The 16,028-nt window shown below is 48.3% G+C and overlaps 1 protein-coding gene across 1 annotated transcript in view; it reads right to left on the bottom strand.

Annotated features, from left to right (window-relative positions):
• The window catches only part of LOC141082383 (uncharacterized), a 121,381-nt gene extending 115,178 nt beyond the window's left edge, over positions 1-6,203 (bottom strand). The window contains exon 1 of the mRNA XM_073566322.1: positions 6,071-6,203. The gene's annotated coding sequence lies outside the window, so the exon portion shown is untranslated. The remainder of the gene's footprint in view (positions 1-6,070) is intronic.
• Positions 6,204-16,028: the final 9,825 nt, after the last annotated feature.

The raw sequence follows: 16,028 nt of genomic DNA, 5'->3' as shown, positions 1-16,028 counted from the left end.
GCCCTCTGGTTTTTATGTGTGTTTGTCAGATGTTTTTATCACATACAGAAATATAATTGCAACAATATTATGAGTAACAAAAGGTTATATTGACAGTTAGAATGAGTTAATGCAGCAAGTCAATATTTGCAGTGTTGACCCTTCTTCTTCAGGACCTCAGCAATTCTCCCTGGCATGCTCTCAATCACCTTCTGGATCAAATCCTGACTGATAGCAGTCCATTCTTGCAAAATCAATGCTTTTATTTTGTCTGAATTTGAAGGTTTTTGTTTGTCCACCCGTCTCTTGATGATTGACCAAAAGTTCTCAATGGGATTAAGATCTGGGGAGTTTCCAGGCCATGGTCCCAAAATCTCTATGTTTTGTTCCCTGAGCCATTTAGTTATCACCTTTGCTTTATGGCAAGGTGCTCCATCATGTTGAAAAAGGCATTGTTGATCGCCAAACTGCTCTTGGACGGTTGGGAGAAGTTGCTCTTGGAGGACATTCTGGTACCATTCTTTATTCATGGCTGTGTTTTTAGGCAAGACTGAGAGAGAGAGCCCATTCCCTTGGCTGAGAAGCAACCCCACACATGAATGGTTTCAGGATGCTTGACAGTTGGCATGAGACAAGACTGGTGGTAGCGCTCACCTGGTCTTCTCCGAATAAGCCGTTTTCCAGATGTCCCAAACAATCGAAAAGGGGATTCATCAGAGAAAATGACTTTACCCCAGTCTTCAGCAATCCACTCCCTGTACCTCTTGCAGAATATAAGTCTGTCCGTGATGTTTTTTCTGGAGAGAAGTGGCTTCTTTGCTGCCCTCCTTGAGACCAGGCCTTGCTCCAAGAGTCTCCGCCTCACAGTGCGTGCAGATGCACTCACACCTGCCTGCTGCCATTCCTGAGCAAGCTCTGCACTGCTGGTAGTCCGATCCCACAGCTGAAGCACTTTTAAGAGACGGTCCTGGCGCTTGCTGGTCTTTCTTGGGCGCCCTGGAGCCTTTTTGGCAACAAGGGAACCTCTCTCCTTCAAGTTCTTGATGATGCGATAGATTGTTGACTGAGGTGCATTCTTTCTAGCTGCGATACTCTTCCCTGTTAGGCCATTTTTGTGCAGTGCAATGATGACTGCACGTGTTTCTTTAGAGATAACCATGGTTAACAGAAGAGAAACAATGATGCCAAGCACCAGCCTCCTTTTAAAGTGTCCAGTGGTGTCATTCTTACTTAATCATGACAGATTGATCTCCAGCCCTGTCCTCATCAACACCCACACCTGTGTTAATGGAGCAATCACTGAAATGATGTTAGCTGGTCCTTTTAAGGCAGGGCTGCAATGATGTTGAAATGTGTTTTGGGGGATAAAGTTCATTTTCTAGGCAAATATCGACTTTGCAAGTAATTGCTGTTAAGCTGATCACTCTTTATAACATTCTGGAGTATATGCAAATTGCCATTAGAAAAAATGAAGCAGTAGACTTTGTAAAAATTAATATTTGTGTCATTCTCAAAATTTTTAGCCATGGCTGTACAGACCAAAGTTTGGACACACCTTCTCATTCAAAGAGTTTGCTTTATTTTCATGACTATGAAAATTGTAGATTCACTCTGAAGGCATCAAAGCTATGAATTAACACATGTGGAATTATATAATTAACAAAAAAGTGTGAAACAACTGAAAATGTGTCTTATATTCTAGGTTCTTCAAAGTAGCCACCTTTTGCTTTGATTACTGCTTTGCACACTCTTGGCATTCTATTGATGAGCTTCAAGAGGTAGTCACTGGAAATGGTCTTCCAACAGTCTTGAAGGAGTTCCCAGAGATGCTTAGCACTTGTTGGCCCTTTGGCCTTCACTCTGCGGTCCAGCTCACCCCAAACCATCTCGATTGGGTTCAGGTCTGGTGACTGTGGAGGCCAGGTCATCTGGCGTAGCACCCCATCACTCTCCTTCTTGGTCAAATAGCCCTTACACAGCCTGGAGGTGTGTTTGAGGTCATTGTCCTGTTGAAAAATAAATGATGGTCCAACTAAACACAAACCGGATGGAATAGCATGCCACTGCAAGATGCTGTGGTGGCCATGCTGGTTCAGTATGCCTTCAATTTTGAATAAATCCCCAACAGTGTCACCAGCAAAGCACCCCCACACCATCACACCTCCTCATCCATGCTTCACGGTGGGAACCAGGCATGTAGAGTCCTTCCGTTCACCTTTTCTGCGTCGCACAAAGACACGGTGGTTGGAACCAAAGATCTCAAATTTGGACTCATCAGACCAAAGCACAGATTTCCACTGGTCTAATGTCCATTCCTTGAGTTCTTTAGCCCAAACAAGTCTCTTTTGCTTGTTGCCTGTCCTTAGCAGTGGTTTCCTAGCAGCTATTTTACCATGAAGGCCTGCTGCACAAAGTCTCCTCTTAACAGTTGTTGTAGAGATGTGTCTGCTGCTAGAACTCTGTGTGGCATTGACCTGGTCTCTAATCTGAGCTGCTGTTAATCTGCGATTTATTTCTGAGGCTGGTGACTCGGATGAACTTATCCTCCGCAGCAGAGGTGACTCTTGGTCTTCCTTTCCTGGGGCGGTCCTCATGTGAGCCAGTTTCTTTGTAGCACTTGATGGTTTTTGCCACTGCACATGGGGACACTTTCAAAGTTTTCCCAATTTTTCGGACTGACTGACCTTCATTTCTTAAAGTAATGATGGCCACTCATTTTTCTTTACTCAGCTGCTTTTTTCTTGCCATAATACAAATTCTAACAGTCTATTCAGTAGGACTATCAGCTGTGTATCCACCAGACTTATGCACAACTGATGGTCCCAACCCCATTTATAAGGCAAGAAATCTCACTTATTAAACCATAGTCATGAAAATAAAGAAAACGCTTTGATTGAGGTGTGTCCAAACCTTTGGTCTGTACTGTGTGTGTATATATATATATATATATATATATATATACACATATACACACACACACACACACACATACTGTGACTTATCTCGGCTAAGACAAAGCCTAGATCCTCAGGCTACATCCACATCATGGGCGTAGCCAGGATCAAACCTGGGGGGGCAGAACCTCATACTGCACACCCCTACACTTGAAAATAAAGCCTGCACCTTAAGAAGATGTGGTGGTGAATGCAGTCTATTTATTCCAACTATCAGTTGATGTTACTGAAGACGAGCAATGCCTGTCCTGGGCGTCCTTTTGGGCAGCTATGAGGTGGACCTGACTGGTGCTAAAAAAAAAAAGGAGTGTTAGTCTGTGTGCTATCCGGCTTTCATTCTTTTTGGTACAGATATGATATGGATAGACAGATATATAAATAAAAGCAGATTAGAAATCTGCTCTGATATTGAAAACATTATCTATGAGCTCAAAAACCTTTCAGGTGATGCAGTTTTTAAAAAGCTGATCTGCTTTTGCAACTGAAAAACGTATCCTCAAAAAACGCAGCAAAAACGCTGTGTGTGAATGTAGCCTTAGATCAGGAATAGAACAGTCATTTATAGGACATTTCATAACTTTCCCAAATTCCTATGAAAAAATATTCAGCACATTCTGCATTGAATTACTGTACCCAATTTATTATATATTTTAGGAGTCGGAATCGGTCCATTTTATACCAACTCCGACTCCACCAAAATGAGCTCCGACTCCGACTCCACAGCCCTACATACTAAGGTTATGTTTTATCTCCCGTCCACCACACTCCAGCTCCGGCTCCGCCCCCCAAGCACCAGCCTCTGCTCCCCCCATGCTCAGCCTCTGCTCCCCCCATGCCCAGCCTCTGCTCCCCCCCCATGCCCAGCCTCTGCTCCCCCCCCATGCCCAGCCTCTGCTCCCCCCCCCATGCCCAGCCTCTGCTCCCCCCCCCATGCCCAGCCTCTGCTCCCCCCCCCATGCTCAGCCTCTGCTCCCCCCCCCATGCCCAGCCTCTGCTCCCCCCCCCATGCCCAGCCTCTGCTCCCCCCCCCATGCCCAGCCTCTGCTCCCCCCCCCATGCCCAGCCTCTGCTCCCCCCCCCCATGCCCAGCCTCTGCTCCCCCCCCATGCCCAGCCTCTGCTCCCCCCCCCATGCTCAGCCTCTGCTCCCCCCCATGCCCAGCCTCTGCTCCCCCCCCATGCCCAGCCTCTGCTCCCCCCCCATGCCCAGCCTCTGCTCCCCCCCATGCCCAGCCTCTGCTCCCCCCCCATGCTCAGCCTCTGCTCCCCCCCCCCATGCTCAGCCTCTGCTCCCCCCCCCCATGCTCAGCCTCTGCTCCCCCCCCCCATGCTCAGCCTCTGCTCCCCCCATGCTCAGCCTCTGCTCCCCCCCCCCCCCCATGCTCAGCCTCTGCTCCCCCCATGCTCAGCCTCTGCTCCCCCCCCCCCCCATGCTCAGCCTCTGCTCCCCCCCCCCCCCATGCTCAGCCTCTGCTCCCCCCCCCCCCATGCTCAGCCTCTGCTCCCCCCCCCATGCTCAGCCTCTGCTCCCCCCCCCATGCTCAGCCTCTGCTCCCCCCCCCATGCTCAGCCTCTGCTCCCCCCCCATGCTCAGCCTCTGCTCCCCCCCCCCATGCTCAGCCTCTGCTCCCCCCCCCCCATGCTCAGCCTCTGCTCCCCCCATGCTCAGCCTCTGCTCCCCCCCCCCCCCATGCTCAGCCTCTGCTCCCCCCCCCCCCCATGCTCAGCCTCTGCTCCCCCCCCCCATGCTCAGCCTCTGCTCCCCCCCCCATGCTCAGCCTCTGCTCCCCCCCATGCCCAGCCTCTGCTCCCCCCCCCATGCCCAGCCTCTGCTCCCCCCCCCATGCCCAGCCTCTGCTCCCCCCCCCATGCTCAGCCTCTGCTCCCCCCCATGCCCAGCCTCTGCTCCCCCCCCCATGCCCAGCCTCTGCTCCCCCCCCATGCCCAGCCTCTGCTCCCCCCCATGCCCAGCCTCTGCTCCCCCCCCCCATGCTCAGCCTCTGCTCCCCCCCCCCATGCTCAGCCTCTGCTCCCCCCCCCCATGCTCAGCCTCTGCTCCCCCCATGCTCAGCCTCTGCTCCCCCCCCCCCCCATGCTCAGCCTCTGCTCCCCCCCCCCCATGCTCAGCCTCTGCTCCCCCCCCCCCATGCTCAGCCTCTGCTCCCCCCCCCCCCATGCTCAGCCTCTGCTCCCCCCCCCCATGCTCAGCCTCTGCTCCCCCCCCCCATGCTCAGCCTCTGCTCCCCCCCCCCCATGCTCAGCCTCTGCTCCCCCCCCCCCATGCTCAGCCTCTGCTCCCCCCCATGCTCAGCCTCTGCTCCCCCCCATGCTCAGCCTCTGCTCCCCCCATGCTCAGCCTCTGCTCCCCCCCCCCATGCTCAGCCTCTGCTCCCCCCCATGCTCAGCCTCTGCTCCCCCCCATGCTCAGCCTCTGCTCCCCCCCATGCTCAGCCTCTGCTCCCCCCCCATGCTCAGCCTCTGCTCCCCCCCCCCATGCTCAGCCTCTGCTCCCCCCCCCCATGCTCAGCCTCTGCTCCCCCCCCATGCTCAGCCTCTGCTCCCCCCCCATGCTCAGCCTCTGCTCCCCCCCCATGCTCAGCCTCTGCTCCCCCCCCATGCTCAGCCTCTGCTCCCCCCCCCCCATGCTCAGCCTCTGCTCCCTCCCATGCTCAGCCTCTGCTCCCCCCCATGCTCAGCCTCTGCTCCCCCCCCCCCCATGCTCAGCCTCTGCTCCCCCCCCATGCTCAGCCTCTGCTCCCCCCCCCCCATGCTCAGCCTCTGCTCCCTCCCATGCTCAGCCTCTGCTCCCCCCCCCATGCTCAGCCTCTGCTCCCCCCCCCCCCATGCTCAGCCTCTGCTCCCCCCCATGCCCAGCCTCTGCTCCCCCCCATGCTCAGCCTCTGCTCCCCCCCCCCATGCTCAGCCTCTGCTCCCCCCCCATGCTCAGCCTCTGCTCCCCCCCATGCTCAGCCTCTGCTCCCCCCCCCATGCTCAGCCTCTGCTCCCCCCCCCCATGCTCAGCCTCTGCTCCCCCCCCCCCATGCTCAGCCTCTGCTCCCTCCCATGCTCAGCCTCTGCTCCCCCCCCATGCTCAGCCTCTGCTCCCCCCCCATGCTCAGCCTCTGCCCCCCCACACACCGTCTCCCTTCTGTCCTCTGCGGGGTGTCGCCGCTCCCTCCTCCGCGCTTCTCGGTGTGTTGTGTCGCGCTCTTCCCCGCTGACAGCTCCGCTCCTCTGCTGCGCGCTCTCCACACTTCTCTCCTATGGGAAATGCTGGACAGTGTGGGCGGGGCCACAGCTTCCTCCCGTCTGCTCTATGGAGGAGGAGGCGCCGCCCCTTCTGGTCACATGGCCATGACGTCACCACAGGTCCTGTGCACTGCACAGAGCAGCCATATATGTGGCAGACAGTGAGGCCCCTGATCATGTGACCCCTGACTCCTCCCCTCCTGTGACCTCATCACAGGTCCTGTGCACAGAGCAGTCATATATGTGGCGGACGCTCCTGCACCTTCTGCTTTCTGGGCCGGTTCCTCCTGTGAGTCCTATTAACCCTTTCGCTCCCTGTCTTCTCCTTTCTGACAGGACAATCTCTGGATTCGGACAGTGTGACAGGAATTTCAGCAATGTGGAAGGAAAAAATGACAATTTTCCTGTTTTCCTCACAGAAATGTGACTTTCCCCCAATGTATCATTGTCCTACAGGTGACAGGAGCGCTGAGGCCGCACAGTGCGCCGTGTCTCCTGAGTGCCGATACCCCACAGGCTCGGGAGGGAAGGGGCGCCATTGTGGGGGGATAGACGGCGGACGCCGTGTGACGTGTGAAGAGCGCTGACACCAGAACAGCAGAGACCCCACAAGTGGCCCCATGTTACCCCCTCCACCTCTGGGGGGCTCCTCTAGGGGGCAGGGAGGATTATTAACCCTCAGGGGAGTCGCTTGTGTAATACACGACTGCTCCGTTTGGGGGTCACCAAGACAATTTTGTGTTTTCCATGAAGACTTTTATTCATCTATTGAGTTACCAAATGAATTTAACCCCTTAAAGGGAGTCTGTCACCCCATTTTAGCGCTATAAGCTGGGGCCGCCGCCATCAGGGGCTTATCTCCAGCATTCTGTAATGCATTCTGTAATGCTGTAGATAAGCCCCCGATGTAACCTAAAGATAAGAAAAACACGTGAGATTATACGCACCCCGGCGTCCGGTCCGATGGGTGTCTCCCATCTTCATACGATGATGTCCTCCTCCTAACTTCTCCCTCAGCTCCTGTGCAGGCGTGCTTTATTGGCCCTGTTGAGGGCAGAGCAGAGTACTGCAGTGCGAGGGGCCGGGAAGGTCACAGAGGTCCCGCGCATGCGCACTGCAGTACTCTGCGCTGCCTTCTACAGGGCCAATAAAGCACGCCTGCACAGGAGCCGAGGGATAGGAGGAGGACGTCATCGTATGAAGATGGGAGGCCCTGGACCGGACTGCAACACCCACCGCCCCCCGGTGAGTATAATCTCACGTGTTTTTCTTACCTTTCAAGTTACATCGGGGACTTATCTACAGCATTACAGAATGCATTACAGAATGCTGTGGATAAGCCCCTGATGGCGGTGGCCGCAGCTGATAGGGCTGAAATGGGGTGACAGATTCCCTTTAATGAACGGAGCTTTTTTCGTTTTTCGCTCCCCTTATTTCCAGAGCCATAATTTTTTTATTTCTCCGTCAGTATGGGCGTGTGAGGGTTATTTTTTGCGGGATGAGTTGTGCTTTTGAACGACACCATTGCTTCTACCATGTCTTGTACTCAAAACCGGGAAAAAAATTCCAAGTGCGGTGAAATTGCAAAAAAAGTGCCATCCCACACTTGTTTCTTGCTTGGCCTTTTTGCTAGGTTCACTAAATGATAAAACTGCCCTGCCATTATGATTCTCCAGGTCATTACGAGTTCATAGACACCAAACATGTCTAGGTTCTCTTTTATCTAAGTGGTGAAAAAAAATACAAAATTTGCTAAAAAATAAGCACAATTTTCCAAGCCCCGTAACGTCTCCATTTTTCGTGATCTTGTGCTTGGTGAGGGCTTATTTTTTGCGTACCGGGCTGATGGTTTAATGATGCCACGTTTTTGCAGATACATTCTTTTGATCACCCGTTATTGCATTTTAATGCAATGTCACGGGGACCAAAAAAAACGTAATTCTGTCATTTGATTTTTTTTCTCACTACGCCGTTTAGCAGTCGGGTTCATCCTTTTTTTATTGATAGAGCGGGCGATTCTGAATGCAGTGATACCTAATATCTATAGGTTTGATTTTTTTTATTGTTTTATTTTGATTGGGGCGAAAGAGGGGTGATTTTAATTTTTATGTTTTTTATTTTCTTTAATTTTTAAACACTTATTTTTGGCATGCTTCAATAGCCTCCATGGGAGAGTAGAAGCATGCCATACTTGATCGGCTCTGCTACATATGGGAGATGAGCAGATTACCCATATGTAGCAGTAACACAGCATTGCTCATAGCAATCTGACGGCAACAACCATAGAGGTCTCTATGAGACCTCTGATTGTCATGGCAACGCGTCGCTGACCCCCGATCACATGACGGGGGTTGGTGATACGCTCATTTCCGGCTGGACGCCGGAAGTACTAGTTTAATGCCCGCTGTCAGTGTTTGACAGTGAGATTTAACTAGTTAATAGGCGCAGGCAGATCTTGATTCTGCCCGCGCCTATTGCCGGCACATGTCACCTGTTTATAACAGCTGACATGTCGAGGTTTTGAAGTGGGCTCACCGCCGGAGCCCACATCAAAGCAGAGGATACTGACCGCTGATGTACTATCCCGTCAGAGGTCTGTAAGGGGTTAAAATCTCGTCCAGACATTGACAAGGTTCGAAAAAAAGATTTTTATTTGAAATAATAATTTTCTCCTTTAAACTTTGCTTTCGTCAAAGAATGCCCCTTTGCAGCAATTTCAGCATTGCAGACCTTTGGCATGTGTACCATACGGTCAAGCTGCTCCCACAACTGCTCAATGGGGTTGCGATCTGGTGACTGCGCTGGCCACTTCATTACAGACAGAATACGAGCTGCCGGCTTCTTCCCTAAATAGTTCTTGCATAATTTGGAGGTGTGCTTTGGGTCATTGTCCTGTTGTAGGATGAAATTGGCTACAATCAAGCGCTGTCCACAGGGTATGGCATTGCAAAATGGAGTGATAGCCTTCCTTATTCAAAATCCCTTTTACCTTGTGCAAATCTCCCACTTTACCAGCACCAAAGCAACCCCAGACCACATTACCTCCACCATGCTTGACAGATGGCGTCAGGCACACTTCCAGCATCTTTTCAGTTGTTCTGCGTCTCACAAATGTTCTTCTATGTGATACAAACACCTCACACTTGGATTTGCCTGTCCATAACACTTTTTTCCAATCTTGTTCTGTCCAATGTCTGTGTTCTTGTGCCCATATTAATGTTTTCTTTCTATTAGCCAGTCTCAGATATGGCTTTTTCTTTGCCACTCTGCCCTGAAGGCCAGCATCCCGGAGTCGCCTCTTCACTGTAGACGTTGACTCTGGCGTTTTGCGTGTACTATTTATTGAAGCTGCCAGTTGAGGACCTGTGAGGCATCGATTTCTCAAACTACAGACTTTAATGTACTTGTTACTCAGTTGTGCAGTGGGGCCTCCTACTTTTCTTTCTACTATGGTTAAAGCCTGTTTTTGCTCTAGGAGTAGTACACACCGTTGTAGGAAATCTTCAGTTTCTTGGAAATTTCTTATATAGAATTAATTTCTAAGAACGAGAATAGACTGTCAAGTTTCACATGAAAGTTCTTTTTTTTCTGGTCATTTTGAGAGTTTAATGGAACCAACAAATGTAATGCTCCAGATTCTCAACTAGCTCAAAGGAAGGTCAGGTTTATATCTTCTCTAATCAGCCAAACTGTTTTCAGCTGTGCTAACATACTTGCATAAGGGTTTTCAAGGGTATTCTAACCATCCATTAGCCTTCTTACACAGTTATCAAACACAAAGTACCATAAGAACACTGGAGTGATGGTTGTTGGAAATGGGCCTCTATACACCTATGAAGATATTGCATTACAAACCAGACGTTTGCAGCGAGAATAGTCATTTACCACATTAACAATGTATAGGGTGTATTTCTGAATCATTTAATGTTAGCTTCATTAGAGAAAACTGCTTTTCTTTCAAAAATAAGGAAATTTCTAAGTGACCCTAAACTTTTACATGGTAGTGTGCTTTAATATTAGCCGTATTTCCTATTGGCAGGTATACGTTTTCTTTTAGGATTTGATTATAAACTTCCACCAGTGGAGAAGAAAACTCTTCTACTAATGTTTTGCAGAACTCCCCTGGCAGCCCATCTGGTCCGGGGGCCTCGCTATTTTTCAGGGAGTTAATAGTGTCTAGTATCTCTTCCTTTCTTATTGTAGAGTTGAATCTTTCTCACCTTCTGAGACTGTTGGGAGGGATAGTCTATCTAGGAATGTCTTCCCCTCTTCTCCATCTACTGGTTCTTGTTCATACAATGTGTTATAGTATTTATGCCAGATGTCATTTATGATTTTTGGGTCTGTTTGTGGTGAACCTTTGTGATCATTCAAGCTACCTATAAATATCATAGGTGTTTGACCTTTTGCCAAGCGAGCCAATAATGAACCAGCCTTATTACCGTATCTAAAAATTCAGACGTTTTTTTGGTTCCCCCTTATTCTTTCTAGTCTGTCCAGCTAAATGTCAAATTCTGCTTTAGCTTTGATCCATTTATGCCTATTTTCTAAATTGGGTCAGTTAACCCCTTAACCCCCAAGGGTGGTTTGCACGTTCATGACCAGGCCAATTTTTACAATTTTGACCACTGTCACTTTATGAGGTAATAACTCTGAAACACTTCAATGGATCCTGGTGATTCTGACATTGTTTTCTCGTGACATATTGTACTTCATGTTAGTGGTAAAATTTCATTCAATTAACTTGCGGTTATTTGTGAAAAAAACGGAAATTTGGCGAAAATTTTTAAAATTTCGCAATTTTCCAACTTTGAATTTTTATGCCCTTAAATCACAGAGGTACGGCACACAAAAAACTTAATAAGTAACATTTCCCACATGTTTACTTTACATCAGCACAATTTTGGAACCAAAACTTTTTTTTTTTAGGAAGTTATAAGGGTTAAAAGTTGACCAGCGATTTCTCATTTTTGCAACACCATTTTATTTTTACGGACCACATCACATTTGAAGCCACTTTGAGGGGTCTATGTGATAGAAAATACCCAAAAGTGACACCACTCTAAAAACTGCACCCCTTAAGGTGCTCAAAACCACATTCAAGTAGTTTATTAACCCTTCAGGTGCATCACAGGAATTTTTTGAATATTTAAAAAAATGAACATTTAACTTTTTTTCACAAAAAAAATACTTCAGATTCAATTTTTTTTATTTTACCAAGGGTAACAGGAGAAATTGGACACAAAAGTTATTGTACAGTTTGTCCTGAGTACGCTGATACCTAATATGTGGGGGGAACCACTGTTTCGGCGCATGACAGAGCTCAGAAGGGAAGGAGCGCCGTTTGACTTTTTCAATGCAAAATTGGCTGGAATTCAGATCGGATGCCATGTCACGTTTGGAGAGACCCTGAATTACCTAAACAGTGGAAACCCCCCACAAGTGACCCATTTTGGAAACTAGACCCCCCAAGGAACTTGTCTAGATATGTGGTGAGAACTTTGAACCCACAAGGGCTTCACAGAAGTTTATAACGTACAGCGGAACAATAAAAAAATCATATTTTTTCCACAAAAATAATCTTTTCACCCCCAATTTTTATTTTCCTAAGGGTAACAAGACCCTAAAAGTTATTGTGCAATTTGTCCTGAGTACGCTGATACCCCATATGTGGGTGTAAATGACTATTTCGGCGCATGGCAGAGCTCAGAAGGTAAGCAGCGCCATTTGACTTTTTTGGCTGGAATTGAGATCGGACACCATGTCGCGATTGGAAAACCCCTGATGTACCAAAACAGTGGAAACCCCCCCCACAAATGACACTATTTTGGAAACTAGACCCCCCAGGAACTTATCTAGATGTGTGGTGAGAACTTTGAACCCCCAAGGGCTTCACAGAAGTTTATAACGTACAGCCGTACAATAAAAAAATCATATTTTTTCCACAAAAATAATCTTTTCACCCCCAATTTTTATTTTTCCAAGGGTAACAGGACCCTAAAAGTTATTGTGCAATTTGTCCTGAGTACGCTGATACCCCACATGTGGGGGTAAACCACTATTTGGGCGCATGGCAGAGCTCGGAAGGGAAGCAGCGCCATTTGACGTTTTTGGCTGAAATTGAGATCGGACACCATGTCGCGTTTGGAAAGCCCCTGATGTACCAAAACGGTGAAACCCCCCACAAATGACCCCATTTTGGAAACTAGACCCCCTAAGGAACTTATCTAGATGTGTGGTGAGAACTTTGAACCCCCAGTGCTTCACAGAAGTTTATAATGACCGGGCGTGAAAATAAAAAAATCGTATTTTTTCCACAAACATGATCTTTTAGTCCCCATTTTTTTTATTTTCCCAAGGGTACAAGGAGAAATTGGACCCTAAAAGTTGTTGTCCAATTTGTCCTGAGTGCGCTGATACCCCATATATGGGAGAAAACTACTGTATGGGCACACGTCGGGGCTCGGAAGGGAAGTAGTGACGTTTTGGAATGCAGACTTTGATGGAATGCTCTGCAGGGGTCATGTTGCATTTGGAGAGCCCCTAATGTACCTAAACAGTGGAAACCCCCCCCACAAATGACCCCATTTTGGAAACTAGACCCCCTAAGAAACTTATCTAGATGTGTGGTGAGCACTTTGAACCCCCAAGGGCTTCACAGAAGTTTATAACGCCCGGGCGAGAAAATGAAAAAAATCGTAATTTTTCCACAAACCTGATCATTTAGTCACCATTTTTTTATTTTCCCAAGGGTACCAGGAGAAATTGGACCCCAAAAGTTGTTGTCCAATTTGTTCTGAGTACGCTGATACCTTATATGTGGGAGTAAACTACTGTATGGGCACACGTCGGGGCTCAGGAGGGAAGTAGTGACGTTTTGGAATACAGACTTTGATGGACTGGTCTGCGGGTGTCGTGCGTTTGGAGAGCCCCTGATGTACCTAAACTATTGAAACTCCCCACAAGTGACCCCATTTTGGAAACTAGACCCCCCACGGAACTTATCTAGATGTGTGGTGAGCACTTTGAACCCCCAAGTGCTTCACAGAAGTTTATAATGATATTTTTGCCCCCAATTTTTTATTTTCCTAAGGGTAACAGGAGAAATTGGACCCCAAAAGTTGTTTTGTAATTTGTCCTGAGTAGGCTGATACCCTATATGTGGGGGTAAAACACTGTTTGGGCGCATGGCAGAGCTTGGAAGGGAAGGAGCGCCGTTTGACTTTTTCAACGCAGAATTGGCTGGAATTGAGATCAGACGCCATGTTGCGTTTTGAGAGCACCTGATGTGCCCAAACAGTGGAAACCCCCCAATTATAACTCCAACCCTAACCCCAACACACCCCTAACCCTAATCTCAGCCCTAACCTTAACCCTAGCTCTAACCCTAATGGGAAAATGGAAATACATACATTTTTTTTATTTTATTATTTTTCCCTAACTAAGGGGGTGATAACGGGGGGTTTGATTTACTATTTATGGCGGTTTTTATGTTTGGCGGCTGTCAGACGCTAAAAGACGCTTTTTATTATAAAAAGTTTTTGCATCACCACATATTGAGAGCTATAATTTTTCCGTATTTTGACCCACCGAGTCATGTGAGGTCTTATTTTTTGCGGGACGAGTTGACGCTTTTATTGGTACCATTTTCGGGAACGTGACATCTTTTGATCGCTTTTTATTCCAATTTTTGTGACGCAGAATGAACAAAAACCAGCGTTTCATGAATTTCTTTTCGGCATGTGTTTACACCGTTACGCCTGCGGTAAAATTGATAAAGCCCTTTTATTCTTCGGGTCAGTACGGTTACAGCGATGCCTCATTTATGTCATTTTTTATGTTTTGGCGCTTTTATGCAATGAAAACTTTTATATAAAAAATAATCATTTTTGCATCGCTTTATTCTGCGAGCTATAACTTTATTTTTTCGCTGATGATGCTGTGTGGCGGCTCGTTTTTTGTGGGACAAGATGACGTTTTCAGCGGTACCATGGATATTTATATGCGTCTTTTTGATCGCGCGTTATTGCACTTTTTGTTTGGCGGTATGATAATAAATCATTATTTTTTGCTTAGTTTTTTATTTTTATTTTTTAAGGGGTTCGCTAAAGGGGTTAACTAGTGGGACAGTTTTATAGGGCAGGTCGTTATGGACGCGGCGATACCAAACTTGTGTACTTTTAATGTTTGTTTTTTTTATTATTTCCAAAAAAAATCTGTCACAGGCAGTGCAGAAGGCTTCCTCATGTCTGCGCTTTGCAGGCACTGAGGAAGCCAGCTCCCTGAAGGCCCCCAAAGCCCCCCGTCGCCATCTTGGATTCGGGGACCTGCAGGGAAGGAGCCCCCCGCAGTAGCGCTGCATATTGCGCTGCTGTGGGGGGCTCAGGGAAGCACGGAGGGAGCCCCCTCCCTGCCGATGCTTCCTTTTAACTCCCGATACACCGCGATCGTGTTTGATCGCAGTGTGTAAGGGGTTTAACGTGTCGGGGGCGGTCCGTGACCACCCCTGACACATTGTGCCGGGTGTCAGCTGTGATAATCAGCTGACACCCGGCCGCGATCAGCGGCGCTCACCACGTGGGTGCCGCTGATCGCTGTGACGTACTATCCCGTCCCTGGGAATTAAGTCCCAGGGCACATGGACGGGATAGTACGTCACATGGCAGAAAGGGGTTAAACACGGAGGTATGAATAAGGCCTTATTCAGAGACTGGGAAGTAATAGAATAGTAAAATCCATCCAGTGATCCTCCAATGTCTGCTGGACATGGGATGGGGAGAGTTTCTAGTTCTGTTAGAACATAGACACCAGACTTCTTGCTGTTAACCAGTTAATGCTTTCTTGTCCACCGCACTGCAGTGTCCAAAGAGGAAGACAGTGAGACAGGCAGCGACATCGCATCAGAGAGCTCGTGACCTCAGAAGATCCCCGGATCCTGGTATTGTGACATAATATTAAGAGCAATATTCATTCATTGATATTACTCTATAGAAGGGAACCTGTCGCCTCGTTTTGCCGCTGTAAGGCTGGTTTCACATTTGCGTTTTTTAGCGCTGGAAAAAAACGCTAACCTGCGCATGCGTTTTTTCCCCTATATTTAACATGGGTGCGCATACCTGCGCGCTGCCATGCGCATGTATGCGATTTTCATGCGCTGCGTTTTTTTGGGGTATGCGTTGGTATTTTCCAGACGCAGCATGTTGCATTTTTTGGCCCTGCAAAAAAGCGCATGCGCACATATGCGCACGTTTTGCGCTAAAAATGGCCATTATAGCCTATGGGTGCGCATATGTGCGCATTGGCATGCTTATGTATGCGTTTTTTTGCACCAGCGTTTTTTTTTTTTAACCATGGAATTTAGGGGTTTGGGTTAGAGTTAGGGTTAGTTAAGGGGGTTTAGGGTTAGGGTTAGGGTCAGGGCCAGGGTTAGGGTTGGGGTTTGGGTCAGGGTTAGGGTTAAGTATGGTTTGGTTAAGGGTTAGGGTCAGGGTTAGGGTCAGGCTTAGGGTTAGGGTCAGGGTTAGGGTTAGGGTCAGGGTTAGGGTTAAGTATGGTTTTGTTAAGGATTAGGGTCAGGGTTAGGGTCAGGATTAGGGTTAAGTATGGTTTGGTTAAGGGTTAGGGTCAGGGTCAGGGTTAGGGTTAGGGTCAGGGTTAGGGTCAGGGTTAGGGTTAAGTATGGTTTTGTTAAGGGTTAGGGTCAGGGTTAGGGTCAGGATTAGGGTTAAGTATGGTTTTGTTAAGGGTTAGGGTCAGGGTTAGGGTCAGGGTTAGGGTCAGGATTAGGGTTAAGTATGATTTGGTTAAGGGTTAGGGTCAGGGTTAGGGTCAGGGTTAGGGTTAAGTA

This window comes from Dendrobates tinctorius, unplaced genomic scaffold, assembly GCF_039654945.1.
Source record: "Dendrobates tinctorius isolate UK_male_01 unplaced genomic scaffold, ASM3965494v1 ptg000017l, whole genome shotgun sequence".
In the NCBI taxonomy this organism is placed as follows: Eukaryota; Metazoa; Chordata; class Amphibia; order Anura; family Dendrobatidae; genus Dendrobates; species Dendrobates tinctorius.
The sequence above is the reverse complement of the archived record's forward strand: the minus strand, read 5'-3'. Positions and strand labels throughout refer to the sequence as shown.